The sequence below is a fragment of the Thamnophis sirtalis genome, unplaced genomic scaffold (assembly GCF_051295495.1).
Source record: "Thamnophis sirtalis isolate CommonGarterSnake01/CBP01778 unplaced genomic scaffold, rThaSir2_p1.2 scaffold_7, whole genome shotgun sequence".
Lineage (NCBI taxonomy): Eukaryota > Metazoa > Chordata > Lepidosauria > Squamata > Natricidae > Thamnophis > Thamnophis sirtalis.
Genome location: NW_028261387.1, coordinates 16,333,551 through 16,352,622, shown reverse-complemented (window position 1 = coordinate 16,352,622; position 19,072 = coordinate 16,333,551). Strand labels below are relative to the sequence as shown.

Below are 19,072 nucleotides of genomic sequence, written 5' to 3'. Positions count from 1 at the left end.
CAGTCATTTTAACCAACAGCCGATAGCTTAAAATGAAGGACTTTTGACATTCTCTGAGATATTTTTTTTAAAAAAAGAACAGCTAAAGAATCCTACAAAATGTATCCTGCCATCTATATGACATCTATATATAAATGTGTGCTATAAATTATATTATATAAATAAATAAATATGTGTTGGGAGGGAAGGGAATTGAGTAGCCAGAAAATTCAATTCTGGTCATTTTCTTGAAGCCATGATAGTATTATCCTCTACACTGTGACAAAAGTATGACCCTAGTATTGGAGAATGGTCCACTGCAAGAAGGAGTTAAGGTGTGCTCGCTTCGGCAGCACATATACTAAAATTGGAACGATACAGAGAAGATTAGCATGGCCCCTGCACAAGGATGACACGCAAATTCGTGAAGCGTTCCATATTTTTTACAACCTAAATGCTGGAGATGTGATTGTGTTGATGCTACATATTACCATATATGGTGGACTTGTAAAAAGGTTAAAGCATTTTGGATAAAAATATGGTGGATTATGCAAAATGTTCTTTAAAAAGGATAAAGTTTACCCCTCAGTTATTCCTGTTAGGTATAACTACTGATTGTACTGTTATAGAGACTAACTTGATTTTGTATTTAATAACGGCAGCAAGACTGTTGGTGGCGCAATACTGGAAGAAGGAAGATTTGCCTACTATTCAAGAATGGACATTAAAAGTAACAAACTTAGCAGAGATGGCTAAAATATCAGCATATCTCAAGGACCACTCAAATGAAAAATATAAACTGGAGTGGAGAAGATGGATTGACTATATTCAAAATAAATACGGGACTAAGAAATTCCAGATAGTATTTGACTAAAGAAGCAAGGAATTATATAATCTGTTTAGAGTTAGCCTAACAAAAGAGGAGTTAAAGTTCAAATGAAAGATGATACTAACTTTCTTTACGTTTATCTTAGAACATCTTTGTTAAAGATTTATACCCTGTATTTGTTCTGGGAAGTCGGGGGGGGGGAGGTTGGGGGGGTTGGGTTTGGGTGGGGAGGGTGGGGAGGGGAGGTAAATATTTGTAAAAGCTTTTTTTCCCAAAAAAGTTCAATAAAAAAAAGGAGTTAAGGTATCTCTTTCCTCTATTCTGCATTATGTTCTGCAAGAGAGTAAAAAAAAATGAAATGGAAATTGGCTGGTCACACAGCAAGAAAAACTGATGCAGGCAGAATGGATCCCACTTGATAAAAAGAGTCCACAAAGGAGACCTAAAACAAGTTGGATCAATGACATCAGCAAATATTGCAAGTCCAACTGGCAAAAGAAAGTTCAGGACCATATAGGTTGGAAACATGCATAATGCTGCAGTGGATAGACAATAGCTATTATGATGATATTCTACATTATGTATGTATGTATGTATGTATGTATGTATGTATGTATGTATGTATGTATGTATGTATGGTGGCCCAGCAGGAGCCGTTGGAGCTGCCACCAGCAAGGGGCCCTATGAGTCGGCTCTGGAGGATGTGGAGGACTCTGGACAGGGTTCCGACTCTGAGCAGGGCGCAGGGTTGTGAGCGCATGCTCACAACCAGTGAACTAATGTGCTGAAGCTGACCAGGCTAAGGACTCTAGCCAGATGAATACCTGATAGGCAGAGGCAGATATTTTTTTCTGTTTTCCTCCCAAAAAACTAAGGTTTGTCTTACACTCCAGAGCATCTTATACTCCGAAAAGTACGATGTATGTTTGTTCCTTTGTTGCTTTGGATCAGATAGGAATTTAGGCACAGACAACTCACAATTTGTTTTTCTGTTTCTGGAACTTTTAACTTCTATAAGGTGGGAACTATTAAGAGGATCCATCCTGAATCAGGATGAAACAAAATAGTTTCCTTAATGCATTGTGGAAAAAAATCCAAATGAAGCAACTGGGGAAATGACATATCAATCTATAAATAACTAAGTAAAAGTTTATATATGAATCTACCATATGCAATTCATTTCTTTAAAAGCATAGAGAAGGCGACAGGATGCAAGCAGGAGTTTAATCCATAGTCTGTTGCAATCATTGGTAGCAGATAGTATCCACAACATGCCTTTTGTGCCAGATCACCATCACATTGGTTTGTCCCAGGATGCGGCCTTCTCTGTTGTGGTAGCCACTCTGTGTAACACTCTATTCTCCTACACCAAGTCAGATTATCTCTATCCCTGTTATTGTCCTGAAAGACCCTCAAAATCTGGTTATGTCTCCAGAAACCAAGGACATTCTTAGATGCCTTCATTGTAGGTGATCTTTCACTCTCTTTGTGTGGTTTGTACTCTTTACATTTTTATAGTGTCTTTTCATTTTTAATAATGAATTTATATTCTTATAATGTCTGTTTTGTACATTTGTAGTTTTTATTAATTGTTGTACGCCACCCAGAGTCGCTTCTGTATCTATATAAATGTGGAATAAATAAACAAGTAAATAAATAAATATATAATCAAGTCATTCTGTTGTGGCTGCCAGCAGCCAGCAGAGTTGGCAGCAGATTTGGACAAGGAGGAGTTTGGAGAGGAACATGGTCAGTCCTGGAGTCTGGGGAAGGCTCTGACGAGTGCTTTGCATTGGAGGTGGAGATGGGGCCAGGGCCATCTGACAGTTATCAGCTGCCTTCAGAATCAGACATCAGTGAGGCAGATGAACAGCTGAAGCTGTTCCCAGTGTGCACATGCACAGAGTTGCCAGACAAAGGGAACAGCTAAGGAACAAGTGTCGAGTAAGGCCATGGGTGGATGGTGAATGGCCACTCCCAGAGGAAATAAAAGAGGAGAAAAAGGGGAGGGGTGTTTGCAGGAGACAATTAGTTCATTCCTGTATTCTTGCCAAGTTGTTGTTGTTGTTGTTGTTTATTAGTTTTGTATGCCGCCCACTCCCGAAGGACTCCGGGCGGCTCACAATAAACAGGGAAAGGGAAATAAATAAGACAATAAAAAGAATTTAAAAGTGCACAACATTCACAATTGAGGTGGGGCTGGATATTTCAACAGCCCCCAGCCTGTCGGAACAGCCAGGACTTGGCAGCTTTACGCAAGGCCGGGAGGGTAGTAAGGGTCCGGATCTCCACAGGGAGCTCATTCCAGAGGGCCAGCGCAGCAACAGAGAAGGCTCTCCCCCGGGGGTTGCCAGCCGACATTGGCTGGCCGATGGAACCCGGAGAAGGCCAAGCCTGTGAGATCGAATTGGTCTTTGGGAGGTAATTGGCAGGAGGCGGTCTCTCAGGTACCCGGTCCGATGCCATGCAGGGCTTTATAAGTAACGACTAGCACCTTGAAGCATGTCTGGAGACCAATGGGTAGCGAGTGCAGCTCGCGGAGGATAGGTGTAACGTGGATGTACCTGGGTGCACCCACAATCGCTCGCACGGCTGCATTCTGGACTAGCTGAAGTCTCCGAACACTTTTCAAGGGCAGCCCCATGTATCACAGCATCCGAGAGATATCAGCCTGGCCACTCTCCAAGCCTGATAAAGGTTGGTAATTGTGAACTATCTTGAAAGATTGTGAGAGAGGAAACACTTTACTGGAGAGGAATTCACTGTAAATAAAATAAAAGGGGTTTATTGGGAGGAGGACTCAGCTTTGTGCTGCTATGGAAGCCACGGTCAGAACACACTCAGTCTTCCCTGTCTTGCAGGTAGTATAATGCTGCGCATGACATCTGATGACTGTGATAGGTATCTATAGGAGGTCAACTACTGTATAATAGAACAATGTGAAATACAAGGTATGTCTTCTAGATGATATAGTTCAAAGTATCCTTGATTAGCAGAGCTTTCCATGAAAAGAATCCAACACACAGAAATATTGGAGGGCCAGTGACAAATATTAGATATGCAGTCGATATATATCTAATTTGCATTGCATTAGCCTCATCTGCTCTATTTGTTTCCTATCAGACGGCAAGGCTGTCTGACCAGCAGCTTTTAATAAATGGTATTGTTGCTAGGATCTTACAAGGGCTTTATGGCTTTGCCTTGTGATAAATATGAGGTCTGAAAGCAACCTGATCAATCTCTCCACCAATGCTTTGTCAGAGATTGTATACTAATTCCACCTCCAACTGTTCGGAGGGCAAGTCTCATATTCATTGCACAAAGCCAAAGGGAAAGAATTGGTCATTGTTCACATTACTTTACAATTGCTGCATTAGGTTAGCAAGAAAAAGTCCACATTTAAAAATAGCCTCCCTTGCAAATTAACCAATGCTTATATACATTTGGGACAAAGCCAGGAAGTATTGAAGCCTATCAATATATTACTCTGGGCACTAATTTCTTGACAACAAACACTGAGTAGTGGAACTTCAGCAAGTGACTTTGGTATGATTGTATCTAATCTGCTTTTCATAATATCCCTGCACTGGGTTTAAAAAAAAAAAAAATAGAATAATAGCTTGTTTGAAAGAAATGCTCATATGCTTCAAATCAAATCAAAACGTTATTATGGTCCAATACCAGCAAAAAGGCAAGTAAGTTACAAAAAAAAATTAAAATCATTAAAATCATATGCTCATTTGCTTCTTTAATATTTTTTATTATATGTTATAATGAAAAAGCTAATGAACTACAAATAAAATATAAAAACAGTGCAAAAAAGAAAAAGGAAAGAAAAGAGGAAGGAAAAAATAACAATATAATAAAGAAAAATAAAAAGTACAGTATATGAAAAAGTAACTTATGCCTTGTCATAACTAGTATTAACAATTTTAGAAATCTATTACTCTCTCTTAATAGATCTCTTCTTCCAATCACTTATCTATAAACAAAACTTCACCATTTTGTAAGTCAATTTAGGGTATTCAGAGATAGCAACATAACCTTAACTTGATCAAACAAACCTAGCTTGTTCCTTCCCATTGCTGTGAGCAGTCTTGGTCTTTAATTTCTTCAAATAATGTACTTTTTTGTTTTTTTTTATTTTTGTCCCATCACACAACTTCCTTCAAAAATTTAACAGATGTCTTTTGTAAGATCAATATAGAAACATTATCCAGGTCACCCTTCTTGTTTGTTTTTGTAGTTCTCTTTTCCTTATTAAGACATTAACCAGTTTTGTTTGTAAATCCAATTATATCTTTTCCAGTTCTTTCTGTAGACTGTCATTTTTAAATCCATATTCTGATCAATTTCAGTCTTATCAGGTAAAATCTGTTCCTCTTCCACAACATTATTTACATGCAATCTATCTATAATTAGCAGACTTTCTTAAAATTAACTTCTGAGTCATTGTTTGCAAATATCTTTCAACATATCCAGTGTTAAAGTATTTCATACCATTGTGTCACCAAGTCGAATTTAAGTGTTCTTCTCCTTTAATTGTAAATGTGATCTGAGGTGGTGCAGTGGTTAGAGTGTGGTACTGCAAGCTATTTCAGCTGACTGCTAGCTGCAGTTCAGCAGTTCAAATTTCACCAGCTCAAAGTTGACTCAGTTTTCCATCCTTCTGAGGGGGGTAAATGAGGCCCCAGATTGTTAGAGACAATAAGCTGACTCTGTAAACTGCTTAGGGCTGTAAAAGCACTATGAAGCAGTATATAAGTCTAAGTGCTATTGCTATTTATTTCCTTCTGGTTCCCTCTAGAGTCCAGCATTCAAAATACATTATATCATTTTCCCCCAAATTCAAAATAACAGCCATTTCTCACAAGAAGGATTCTTACAATAAATTTCAAGTTCTTATTTGAAATCCATCTGGACCTTTACATCCATTTATAACTTTTCAAAAACAACAGTGTAGTCATCCTTTTGCCATTTATTCTCACCCCTCAAAAAAAAAGAATTTTTTTCTATGTTTTTAAACTCATACTTAAAACTTATATTGCTAAGGATTGAAGGAAATTCACTCACTAAATGCCATAAAATTTCCCATTCCAAAGATCCTTAGTGTTTAAAAAGCAGTGAAAAACTAATTGCAAAAGTGATAAAGAAATGAGACTGCTGAGCTTTATGTCCATGGACAAAACATTACAACTATGAGCTGCGTTGGAGTCCCCAAGTCTTTCCTGACTCTTGACTCATTGGGTAAAGGTAAAGGTTCCCCTCGCACATATGTGCTAGTCATCCCTGACTCTAGAGCGTGGTGCTCATCTCCATTTCAAAGCCGAAGAACCAGCCCTGTCCAAAGACATCTCCATGGTCATGTGGCTGGCATGACTCAATGCTGAAGGTGCACAGAACACTGTTACCTTCCCACCAAAGGTGGTTCCTATTTTTCTACTTGCATTTTTACATGCTTTTGAACTGCTAGGTTGGCAGAGCTGGGACAAGTAATTGGAACTCACTCAGTTACGTGGCGCTAGGAATTCGAATCGCCGAACTGCCGACCTTCTGATTGACAAGCTCAGCATCTTAGCCACTGAGCCACCTTGGCTCATTAAACAATAACAAAACCCCAGTTCCTGCATTCTACTCACTAGAAGCAGCTATCCAGGGTACATGTGTGTGATCTCATGATCTTTCTTTTCTGTGCAAAGATTTCACTATCCAGGACTCATTCTCCTGTCATTCATTTCCAGGATAAGGCTATTCCTGTTTCCTCAGGGATGTATAACTCCCAATGCCCTCACCATACCTCCCCTTTGTGAGGATGGAAAAGGGAAGAACCTTCTCTGACTTAACTATTGTAAGCATTTTTTGGGGGGAGGGGGGGTTTCAATCTAAGGTGCTTTAAAGCCTTGCATAGAATAGAACCTGGTTATTTTCAGGACAACTTCTGACTGAGGGTACCTGCCCTGCCACCAGGTTGAATAAGGTGGGCTTACTCCCTTTCTTTACATGTTGTTTTCTATGAAGACCTAGAAAATATATCTGCTCTGTAGAGGCCCCTACCTTCTGGAAAACCCTTCCCACTGAGATCTGGCAGGATCCCACTCCCCCAGACATCAAAGAATCAGTAGAATATGTATTTTCTTTCCACATTAGGAGGAGGTGAGGCTGGAGCTCAGAGATTTATTAATTGTTGATGAGTTAAGGAATATAGATGATGGTGTCCAGATTTGGGCTTCAGCTATTTGGGATGTTGGTTTTATTGTTTCCTTTAGTTTTATTACAATCTGTTTTAGATCATTAAGTTGACCATTCAAAAGAAGAAAAATAGAAACTGAGAAAAATGCAGACATTATCCAATGTGAGATAGTATTTTTGTGATTTGGAACCCTTTAATTTGATGTACAAAGTGTTAGTGTGACAAGATTTACTTTAAACTGCGTATGTGAAACCAAAGTCATACTGACAAACTATAAGGAAGAGGTAAATTCAGCAGGTTCTGACAGGTTTTGGAGAACCAGTAGTGGTAATTTTGAATAGTTTGGAGAACCAGCCAATACCACCTCTGGCTGGCCCCAGAGTGGGGTGTGAAAGGAGATGTTACAGTTTCCTTCCCCTGGAGTGAGACGGGAAGGAAATTTTGCAGTCGCCTTCCCCTGCCACACCCACCAAACCACACCTACAGAACTGGTAGTAAAAAATTTTGAATCTCACCACTTGTCATCACTATTCACTTTTTAATAAGAATACTTTATCAATACACCAGGTGTGTCCAATGTATGGCCCAAGGACTGCATGAGACGTGGATGGCTAGTAATGTGGCCCCACAAGATTGCAAACATTTAACATTATGTGATTTATATATATTAACAAATATATTTTATATGCAATTCAAGGCAATTTCTCTTCACCCAATATAGCCCAGGCAAGTCAAAAAGTTTGACTCCCATAATGTAGATCATGACTGTCCAACTTTTTGGCTTGCCTGTACCACATTGACTGAAGAGGAATTGTCTTGGGCTGCATGTAAAATATATAATGTAATTAATGTATATAAATCACATAATAATATTAAAGTTTATGATCTTGTAAGGCCACATTACTAAATGCAAAGGGCCTCATTTGGCCCATAGGCTGTGGATTGTACATACCTGCCCTACATATATTTTGTTGTTGTGTGTACACAGAGAGCTTATGCACCAGAGACAAATTCTTTGTATGTCAAACTCCAATCACACTTGGCCAATAAAGAATTCTATTCTATTCTATTCTATTCTGTGCTGTGCTGTGCTGTGCTGTGCTGTGCTGTGCTGTGCTGTGCTGTGCTGTGCTGTGCTGTGCTGTGCTGTGCTGTGCTACTCCACTCTACTCTACTCTACTCTATGTGCAATAAAGGTTTTACCACATGCAGAAGCCCTTTTTTGTCATTCTGAAAGTGTCCAGTCCAACTCTTAATTCTCCTTGAGGAAGTCATCAAACTTCACACAACATATGCATTTCCACCATTTGAGACCTCTGCACAGAGTATTGCTTGCAGCTGTTGTTTTTTCATATCACAATCCCACCACTGAACTTGGTTTGGAAAGAAGTTGTTTAGTTACGCATTTTGAACTATTAGAAAAAAGAAATGACAAAACATTGGATGCAATTTTAATTTTAATTTAATTTTAAAATATTTATTTATGAAATTTATCTCACTGTCTAAAAGCAGCTGGACTCTTACAACTTGGAGAACTTCACTGAATTTTAAAACTACTTCCAAGGAGCCTTTAAAGAAAACTAAATCTTGTGTCGACGTTATGAATTCATAAGCCAATGAAATATTAACATGCTAAATATAATGCTCATGTTTGACTTTTATAATCATATTTCTATATTCATAATTGGAATGTTGAAAGTAGTAATAGTTATAATAGAAGTAGTCAAGGGGAAGGAGAATAAACAATTAGATATAATCCTACAGGCGGAATTCTGATTATTTTTAATTTTTATACATAATCTAATAGAATGTTGGTGTTTTTAAAGCAATTAATGGTACTTTTTTTATCAAACAAGAGTTTAAAACCTTTGCTAGAGATATTTTCAAGCCATCCATCCCTCCTTTAGACATTTGTTACACATAGGGAATTTACAAGAATCCTTGACCTAAAAGGGGCATCTGGATCAAACCACAACTTTGCTAGAAACATGCACTGAGATGTCATGACATAAGCTCTGCCTGTTGGCTACAGATAGTCCTCGATTTACAACCATTCATTTAGTGACCATTTGAAATTACAGCAGTGCTGAAAATAGAGGCTTACAACTGATCTTCACACTGACAGTATGAGCAGTGGTGGCACAGTGGTTAGAACATAGTACTGCAGGCTACTTCTGCTGCCTGCTGCCAGCAGTTTGGCAATTTGATTCTTACTGGCTCAAATTTGGCTCAGCCTTCCCTTCTTCCAAGGTCACTAAATGGAGGAACCAGGTTGTTGGGGACTATATGCTGACTCTGTAAACAACTTAAAGATGGCTATTAAGCACTGTGAAGTGAATCTGAGTCTAAGTGCTATTGCTATTGCCATCATGAACTATTTCCCCTGTAGAAATAGCCAATTCCACCTGAAAAAGAGACACAATTAGATTGTTATTTCAGTCCCTCATAATAAATTTCTCAATGTATGCATTGAGGCTGTTTATATATGGAACAATAACATTAAAGAAGGTCATCGCTTAACATGTCATGCTTATCAAACATTTGAAATTGCAACAGCACTGAAAAGAAACTTTGGGCCTGGTCCTCACTCTTATGACTGTTGCAGCATCCCTGTGGTCATGTGATCACCATTTGTATGCTTCACAGCTGGCTTCCAACAAGCACAGAAAATGGAGAAGCCAACAGTAACATTGCAACTCACAGTCCCTTAAAGATTGCAAATAATTTGCTTAATGATTGTGATAGAAATAAGGTAAGTCTGTCACAGTCATGTACTGTCATACTTAATGACCATGTCACTTAGTGATGGAATTGCTGGTCCTGGTTATGATTGTTAATGAGGATTATCTATAATCCTACACACATCATAGTATCCCCATAGTCATGGAATCAACCCTCAAATGCTTGGCCACCTGTATGTATTTAGCATGGTTGCAGCATCTCAGAGTCATTTGATTCTCATTGATGATCTTCCCAGATGGCTTCCAATAATCAAAGTCAATGGGAAAAACCAGATTCACTTAACAACCATGTTAAACCTGACACCATGTGATTCACTTAACAACTGCAGTGAGTCATTGAACAACAATGGCAAAAAAGTGGTATAATTCGGTGTAGCTCATTTAACAACCGCTTTGCTTAGCAATCAAAATTCTGATCCCAATTGTGGTCATATGTTGAGGACTAACTGTAGTTGTGCCACGTTTTGATGTATGTCTGAAAGGGTGGAGTTTGCATTGTGACATCATAACACATGTTTTGTTCTTTGCCTTCCTTTATCCAAACAACTGATAGGTCATTTCCGTCTTCCAAATAATTCAGATTATAATTCTCACAATCTTTTCCCATTACCTATTCTGAGAGGAGTGAACAGGAACTAAAGTTCAATACCAAGTGTCTGCCCCAGCCCTGCCATCATAAATAATCTGCTTAGTAAAGAATAATAAATCTGCATGTTTATAAACTGCTACTTTGTCCTGTATAGATTCACAACAATAACTGGTAATGATTTGACATACAAACCAACACAAAAGTATCTTGCCTGATGAGAAATCAATGAATATTATCTATGTGAATAATCAATTCACTTCAACTGTACTGTATATAGCTTAAGAATTATCAAAATATATCTCTGTCCAATTGCAAGAATTGTATTCAAACACTGCTGGTCAGAAAGCAAGCTAGAAGAAACTAGATATTCTTCACAGCTTTCTCTGCACGAATAAGTCTCCTTCTCAATTTTTCTGAATCAAACTGAACAAGCCTAGTTTTTTTTTTTTCTAGTAGAGTCCATCACCTTCCACATGATGAAAGGAAGACTTTAAGCAATACAAATCCGGAGCTTGAAGTAAACAGGTCTTTCTTACATAAGCACTGGAAGTTAACTTTTTAAATTTTTTAATATGTTTTGTTTCAGATACGAAGAGCCCCATATTTCCATAAGCAGTGTGTCAACTTCAAAATCTATCGGGCCAGTTGCAGTCATTTTCTCTGTTTCTCAGCTTTACACACTTTGGGGAATGGGGGAGCTCTTGAATGTCAAGCCAGGCATCAACAATTTACTATCTCATGAGAACCAAGGTCATCCCAAAAGGTGCTGGCCAGAAACTGGAAAAGGTTACCAAGGAGGCACCAGCACACCTAATTGGACAATGTGACCTGTGACAAGGAGGGAGAGAACTGCCTATTCTTTAACTATACTGAAAACGTGGGAAACAGCCAGAGCTGGTTTTGCTTTCAAACGTGACGATATGACGTACTCAATAAACCAGACTTTTTAGAAAGCTGAAAGTCTCGGTGTGCTGAATTGGTTGGGTTCATTAGATGGAACCTTGACACAGTGAGTGAAAAGATGAACTAAGAATTCTCAAAGGGAATCTATCGATTTTATCTTCAAAACAATGGTTGTTGTCATTATTCAGGGTTAAAAATAAAAGGAGCCATGTGCATTAACATGGAATCTATCCGAAGACACGAGTAAGATTTAAAATATTAGTTCTGCCTACTCATGTGCTTCCTTTCAAAATGGATTGACAGCTGGTACCAAGAATGCTTATAATTAAATATCCTTTTGACAGGGCATGTATGGCCGATCAGTTATGTGTGCAATGCAAATAGTGAAAACACTGCCATTTGGTCTGAGAAATGGGTCTTAAACATAATCAGCCAGAGAATGTTACTCCGTTCAAGATTATCTTTATGATTTTTGTATATAATCAACTGCAAAGCTTGCCAGTGCTGATGGACTTCAGTGAGGTGGGAGTGAGGTAGGGAATTTATTAGTACATTTTGGCAGTCTCTCTCTTTCTCTCTCTCTCTCTCTCTCTCTCTCTCTCTCTCTCTCTCTCTATCTATCTATCTATCTATCTATCTATCTATCTATATCCATCCCTCCCTCCCTCCCTCCCTCCCTCTCTCTCTCTCTCTCTCTCTGATTCTACAACAAAGGTGGCAAGGAGGTTATTAGGCAGGGTAGCAAATTCAAAGTTTTATTAGCAGTAAACTGCAAAAGCTAATGGTGATGCCGACTCTCCATAAAATCATTGTCACAGTTAATTCTGAACTCCTTATTTCAAGCTTAATAATAGGAAACTCAATGGAGAAGATATTACACGGCCCATATCACTCATGAGTGCCGCAGGCCTGAGTAACTTGTTATTTTGCTCATGAGTGAAATAAAATGCAGATTATACTGCCTGATATCAGGGGCATTGTTTTAATTGAGGGTTTAGGCATGGTGACTGGGGGGGGGAGGGGAAAGCATTATGAATAGGTTTCATTTTCTTAAGTGTTCCAAGAATTATCTTTTCACATTTTACTCCAGCTTACCAAATCTTCTATTATACCTTTCCTTAAAACAATCCATCCCTATATATCTTAACATTATGAAAATATGCCTTTGTAGATTCAGTGAGATTTATCTCTGAATAATTGGATAGTGGCTTGGCCAGAATTTTTCCTAGCTCTTACAGGTCAATTGTGGGAGACAGTAATTTCTCCTTTGTATATTCCATGCACGGACTTTGCTCTGCTTAAAGGGGCTGCAGCATACAATGCTTGGTTTCATCATTTCCACTGGCCAAAAAAAGGTAAATGAAAAGAAAGGGGCACTGATAATTGTGCCTGATCATAGGCAATGAGGGCAAAGAACAACATTATTTGAAGTTTAGGTTTCTATGGCAGTTTTTTTCTTTATTTCCCCTTCTTTCATATCTAGAACTGCTCTTTTGCTCTTCTTGATAACCTCTAGGGAATTATTTGTGTGATGTTTGCTACTTTTTCCTAGAAGAGCCCTTGGGAGCTTGTCATCAAAACAAAAATGTCCAGTCCACTATTCCAGTGGTGTACCTAATTGACTGGAATTGCCCAGGTGTTAATTGCCTTGATGCACTTTGGACTTTATGATCTTCTTCATTCTCATGATGTATTCACTACTAACCTTCTTCTTGACTTCTGTGTGTATGTTACCTTGAAGGATATACAGATATTCATACTGATCTTCTTCATCCACACTCTTGTTTCCTTCAATTTTCACTATTATTATTATTATACAATTGTATCACAGCGGCCAGTTGTTTTGCCGTATTTGGCATTGGTTACTAGTCGGGCCCCACCCAGGGGCCTAGGATGTTGTAATGTATTTTCGTAATATGCGTGCAGATCTAAGCAGTGCGGCTTTTTGCATTTGACTGAGTTTCAAATCATCCATATATAGTAAATGCGAAATTTTTTCAGCTTCTTTGGCTGTTTGGTAGCCTAATTTCATTTTTTTTTAAGATTACCGATAGTGGGATCATTGCGATGATGAAGAGAAGAGGTGAAAGTGAATCACCCTGGAAAATTCCTCGCTTGATATTAACCATTCCGTAGATCTCATTCCCTACTGCCAACTCAGTTCTCCATTGTTTCATCGCCTTTTCAGTAAAGGATGTAATATTTTTGCTAATGCCAGTTGTTTCTAAGCATTTTATGTTCCAACTATGTGGCAGTGAGTCAAATGCCTTTTTGTAATCAATCCAGACCATTTTCAAGTTTTTTTTTTTTCTGGCTCTGAGTTGTAGTAACAGGCCATTATGGCACGGTTTTCATCTGCACTATATTTTTGTCGTTTTGTTGGCTGGTCCAGTTGTAGCCCACTTGTCGACGGATGTCCAGGGGCCCCAACATCCGTCGCGGCCCTTGTTAACCCGCGCGACGACCGATGCGGTATAAAATTTTTATTTGTTTCCTTCACCATACTGTATGGGTTGGCGGGTTGTTTTTTATGGGGCCAGGTTGCCAACCTGACCCCAACCCTCCTCCTTTCCCATCCTGGGTGTGGGACCGGCAATGGCGGAGTTGTTGTTGTTGTTGTTGTTGTTGTTGTTGTTATTGTTATTGTTGTTATTATTATTATTATCATTATTTCTCCTGTTTCCACCTCGAGTATAGATAGATTGTGTATTATGTAAGGGTTGGTGGGTCTTACAAAGGCCCACATTATTATTCAGGTGCAATTTGCCTGAGAAATCATCTAAACCCATGGTGGCGAACCTATGACATGTGTGCCACAGGTAGCATGCAGAGTCATATCTGCTGGCACACGAGCCATCAGCTCCAGTGCACATGTGCATGTCAGCCAGCCAGCTGATTTTTGGCCTTCCGGAGGGCTGGGGAAGGCTGTTTTTGCCCTCCCCAGGCTCCAGGAAAGCCTCCAGGATGGCGAAAAACGGGCCCAATGGGCCAATTGGAAATTCAGAAATGATCTGTTTCTGGCTTCCAGAGGACCACCAGGAGTCCAGGGGAGACTGTTTTCACCCTCCCCAGGCTGCAGGAAATCCTCCAGGAAAGTTCAGAAACAAACTTCTGGTAGACCCGTTGGGCCTGGTTTTTGCCCTCCTCAGGCTCCGCAGGGTTTCTTGGAGCCTGGGAAGTGCAAAAACAGTCTCCCCTGCACCCCCAGAGGGAATACCAAACTCAGCTTGGAGGTGAGCAGTGCAATGTGCATGGGGGGAGCAGGGGGGGTATTGTGCGCACATATGCATGTGCGGGGATTTTGCATTTTGGTACCAGCACGCATACATGCTATTATGCATGCGCGCTCACATTTTTGGCACCCAACAACAAAATGGGTAGCCATCACTGATATAAACTATAATCCATCAATAATTATTGATTTTATTTCTCACTAGATTTATTATATTCCACCTATTTTCCTGGAGATAAGTTATTCTGGAGAAAGGGATGGAGGATCATGCTGTTCCACTGACTGATCATTTAAAATTTGTCCAGAAGCATTGGGTTACAACAGGCTGCTTTCCAAAATGATATACCATATTTTTCAGACTATAGGACACACTGGTGAATAAGATGCACCAAGATTTTAAAGACATAAGTAAGAAAAAAAGTTTTTGCCTCTGCCTCCCCCCCAGAAGTACTCTGGAGGCTTCAGCAAGGCTGGCGTTAGGCAAAAATGCCCCTATTTTTCACAAAAAGAGGGCATTTTCCCCTTCCCCCAGGCTTGCTGAAGCCTGCAGAGTGCTTCTTTTTTAATTAAAAGATTTTTTATTTTTAGTTTTCAAAACAGACACAACACAAAAAATCCTCTTTCTTTACATACTGTAGAAAGTGTATCAGTTGGTTACAAAAAGTTTTCATGCATTTCTGTCACAGTCACCCATGATTCATATTAATTCTAGTATTTTAAATCAAATACATATTGTATTTGATGTACATATTACCATCATCCTACCCCCATTCTCATTTGACTATAATTGTTTAAACATCCTTCATTATAAAACATACCAAAACTCAAGACATAACCACATACTGGCATCTCATTTGCTATTTGTAGTATCCCAATAACACTATTCCTTATGGCCTATTCTAGCTAGACATCAATAACATTTAGTAACAAAGGTTTCTAATCTTCCTTTCCAAATCACTGTTTACAATTTACATCCAATTTCCCCATGTTGTACCCATACCTATATATACATTGTTATCATTATCTCTCTTTTATTTTGACTTTATCCATTAACATAATTTAGTTCTTTTTTATTAATCTTTATATGTAACCAAACCATTTCTCATCTTCCTTTCATAGGTATCATTCAATATTCATATCCAATTACTACTTGTTATACCAATACATATGTGTTCTGGCCCCCACTTAGCCTGTTCCAAAACTACAGTCACACGAAGCTTACAAAAGAAAGTCTTTATCGGTCCTGGCTCACAATGGCTATGAGCTCAAAATAAACATAGATAAAGTCTCTGGCAAAAAGGTTACACAGCAAATGCAAAAACAAAACTCTTACAGCAAATCAGGTTTTCAGAAAGCAAAATCACTTATCCAAGTGTCTCTTTGAATCATAAACACTAACTTGAACAGGGACGGAACTGAATTCTCGAACAAACAAACGACGTTGACTTCTGCAACCAGAGTGTGGCACCATCAGTCCTTTTATCCGTAGGAGAAGACTCTAACGAGCAACAGCTGTGTGTAATCACCTCCTATGAGTCCTCAATTGTGCCTTACGTCGCCATTTGTAGCATCAGTCCTCTAATCATCACCTTAATCAAGTTTGTATGGACTCTTCTTTGCAACTCCTTGTTTATTGATTCTCTCATGTAATTTTGATGCCCTTCTTCTTTTTCCTTAATCAGCTTGTCTTTAGTTGTCAGTGTGTTGCTAATAAAATTTCTCCCTTTAAATCCATAGGTTTGTTTATTTTTTCTTCTTCTGCATCTAGCCATCTAGGGTAGGGTTCCCATCCATCTGGTTCCCCTTCCAATATTCCACTTTTTCCATTTCCAGACAGAAACCATTCACCATAGATGTCAGCAGATTTGATTTCTTTGTGGTCATTTTTCTCTTTATTGCTTGGGACTCTACCCTCTATTTTTCCCATTTGATAAGCATTTCCATCCTTTTCATCATATTTTTTTGTTAGGTGCTCTAATTTTTCAAACATTTTCTCAAATGTATTTAATAATTTCTGTATTGCAAATATTATCTCTTGCAAGCTGACAGATTCTCTCTGTTGTTGGAAATAAGCCATTGTTTCCAGCTGTTCTGACTTGGAAGATTTTTACAAGGTTATACCTAGACTCACCATGAGATCTCTGGTTAAGGATATACTTCAAAGGAACATTTGTATAAACAAATGGTGCTTTACTTCTTATCACTTTCTATAAACAAATTGTGAGACTTTAAAGTTCCAGACCAGAATAATCAGTAGTGAAAGTAAAAGTATTTTGTTTTCAATACTCATGTTTCCAGTCTTCGAGTAGCAGTTATCTCTCCCTTTGTTGTTACAATTGTTGCAATTCTCTTTGTTCTTTTTGTATCTTTTAATATTCCAAGTTTTTAAAAAAAGTCAAATTCTTACATGAAATAGAAAAGAAAGAGTAAAAGACACATGTAGTGATGAATTAGGGGAAGTTTAGACCATAGGTTGTGAAAGCAATAGTAAAAATTTTAGAAGAAGAAAACTTGATCCATTCATTTCAAACGATTTGCATAAATTCAATCCATGAAAATAACATTTAAAAATTAAGATAACACACTGACCAAAACCATCCAAAGGTTAATTACGCCGCTTATTTCTTTTATTCTTAGATTTAAATTAGCTTTAAGTTTTTTTTATAGGCAGACTCTTTTAAAACGGGTAAAAATTCCTCACCAGCTGTAAACATTTTCTCTTCCGTTTCCTTCCATTTTGGAGCCGTCCCTACTTCATCAACCTAGGGGTTGAGCTTTTAATGCCAGCTGAGAGACCTTCTCCTGCATCAATCATGGACTTTACGATGTCCCTGTGATCAGCAGAACGTAGTCTTCCTGTTCACCGTCTCTACAGGACGGTTTAGGTCCGATTGGACCACCCAGCAAAAAAAGTATTGGCAGTGATCTCAGAGCATCGAGATCGGGCAACCATTTCATAGTGACATAGGTTCCTCCTTAGCCTTCAGAGTGCTTCTGGGGGGTGGGGGAAGGCAAAACACCCCATTTTGGTGAAAAACGGCCCGTTTTTCACTCATTTTTCACAGAAATGGGATGTGAGGGCAGGAGGCCAAAAATGTATTTGGTGTATAAGATGCACCAACATTTCCATGTTCTTTTTTGGGGGGGGGAAAGGTGCATCTTATACTCTGAAAAGTACAGTATATATTTTCACAACCAAAGCAATAGTTTATGTAGCTCCATTTTTATAAATTTGTAGAAAAAATATTTGCCTAGATATATTATCCTGCTTGGAAATCAAAATTTCATAACAGAAGACTTAGCATGCCAACTGACATAATCAAACGTGACAGGCCAAAACTACAAAGAACACATGTTGCTTACACCTTATTACATTGCTAAGAGCCATTCTTCTTATTAGTGACTTTAAGGCGGAATTTCTGCCCTCTGGAGTTCAGATCTGAATAAAGGTTTGAGCTATGTATATGACTAGTCACCATAGGAAAACATTCCTATTGAAATCAAGGTATGTATATTCTTAGAGTGGAGTGGAAATCGTGGTTGATGCCCAGCAGAGCTTTTACCAAGGACTAGAACTACTCATTACTGCAGAAAAGGCCTTTGAAGACATTTGTCTTCAAATATCTTTGAAGCCATTTCTCTTCTCATCCAAGAAACTTCTTAGATGAGAAGTAAAACATCTTCAAAGAAAAACCAGAACATCCAATAGCCTCTTGAAAAAGCACCTTTGGGACCTGGATGACTGAGAATCTACATAGATATTCTTGGAAGGATCTGCTTCTGACAAGTAACCAAGGACTCAATAGTATTATCTCAGTTCTCTTTCTAGAAGTCATACATTTTAGATAGATTTTCCAAGCTGTATCAGATGAATGGAAGCATTTGAAGAGAAGTTGATGATTAAGCTCAATAGGTGATACACATAACAAAGGATGACTTGAAAAGCATAGCTGGAAGTGACTAACCATTATAAGGTGCTACATTCTTCATTGCTTGATGTGTTCTTTCCTATTTTAAAATAGAAGTAAGACAGCTTAGTAACTTGTGGACTGATGCCTTAAAGCCTATCTTGAGTGTCTCCAACCAGATCTGAGAATTCATATAATAAATGGGAATGTGCCATAGACTACTTCATCTATGTTACTGCAATTCATTTTTGTCATTCAACTATGTGTTTGTAAGGAAGTATGAGTCTAGCACAAGTGGGTTCTATTCTATATTCTTCAATTCACTGAGCATGTCATACAAGGTCCAGTGTGAAGATGATGTAATATGGCCATTCAGTATCTATCAGTTTTGAAGGTGCATTTCTATCAGAATCAACAAATAATTTTCCAGAAGATTCTCATTTGGAGCAACATGTCTGTGGCAAGGTAAGACACTGAACATGGATATAGCAAACTGATTACAAGGTTAGAATTTTTAGATAATTGCCAGTTCTCTGCAAAGTGACATGTAGATAACAAGAAGCTTCTTGCCGAATTAAAATTCCTACAGTCAGATAATATACTGCATAAAGTATAGAAAAGGCAGATGTATTATGCAATGAGAGCTAAATGTAAAGGTTCCCCTCGCACATATGTGCTAGCTATTGCCAACTCTAGGGGGT

The 19,072-nt window shown here is 38.5% G+C and overlaps 1 non-coding gene across 1 annotated transcript; it reads left to right on the top strand.

Annotated features, from left to right (window-relative positions):
* The first annotated feature begins 316 nt into the window (after positions 1-316).
* Positions 317-423, top strand: LOC148044555 (U6 spliceosomal RNA). Its single transcript, XR_015697433.1, has one exon. It is a non-coding gene; the product is annotated as a U6 spliceosomal RNA (small nuclear RNA).
* Positions 424-19,072: the final 18,649 nt, after the last annotated feature.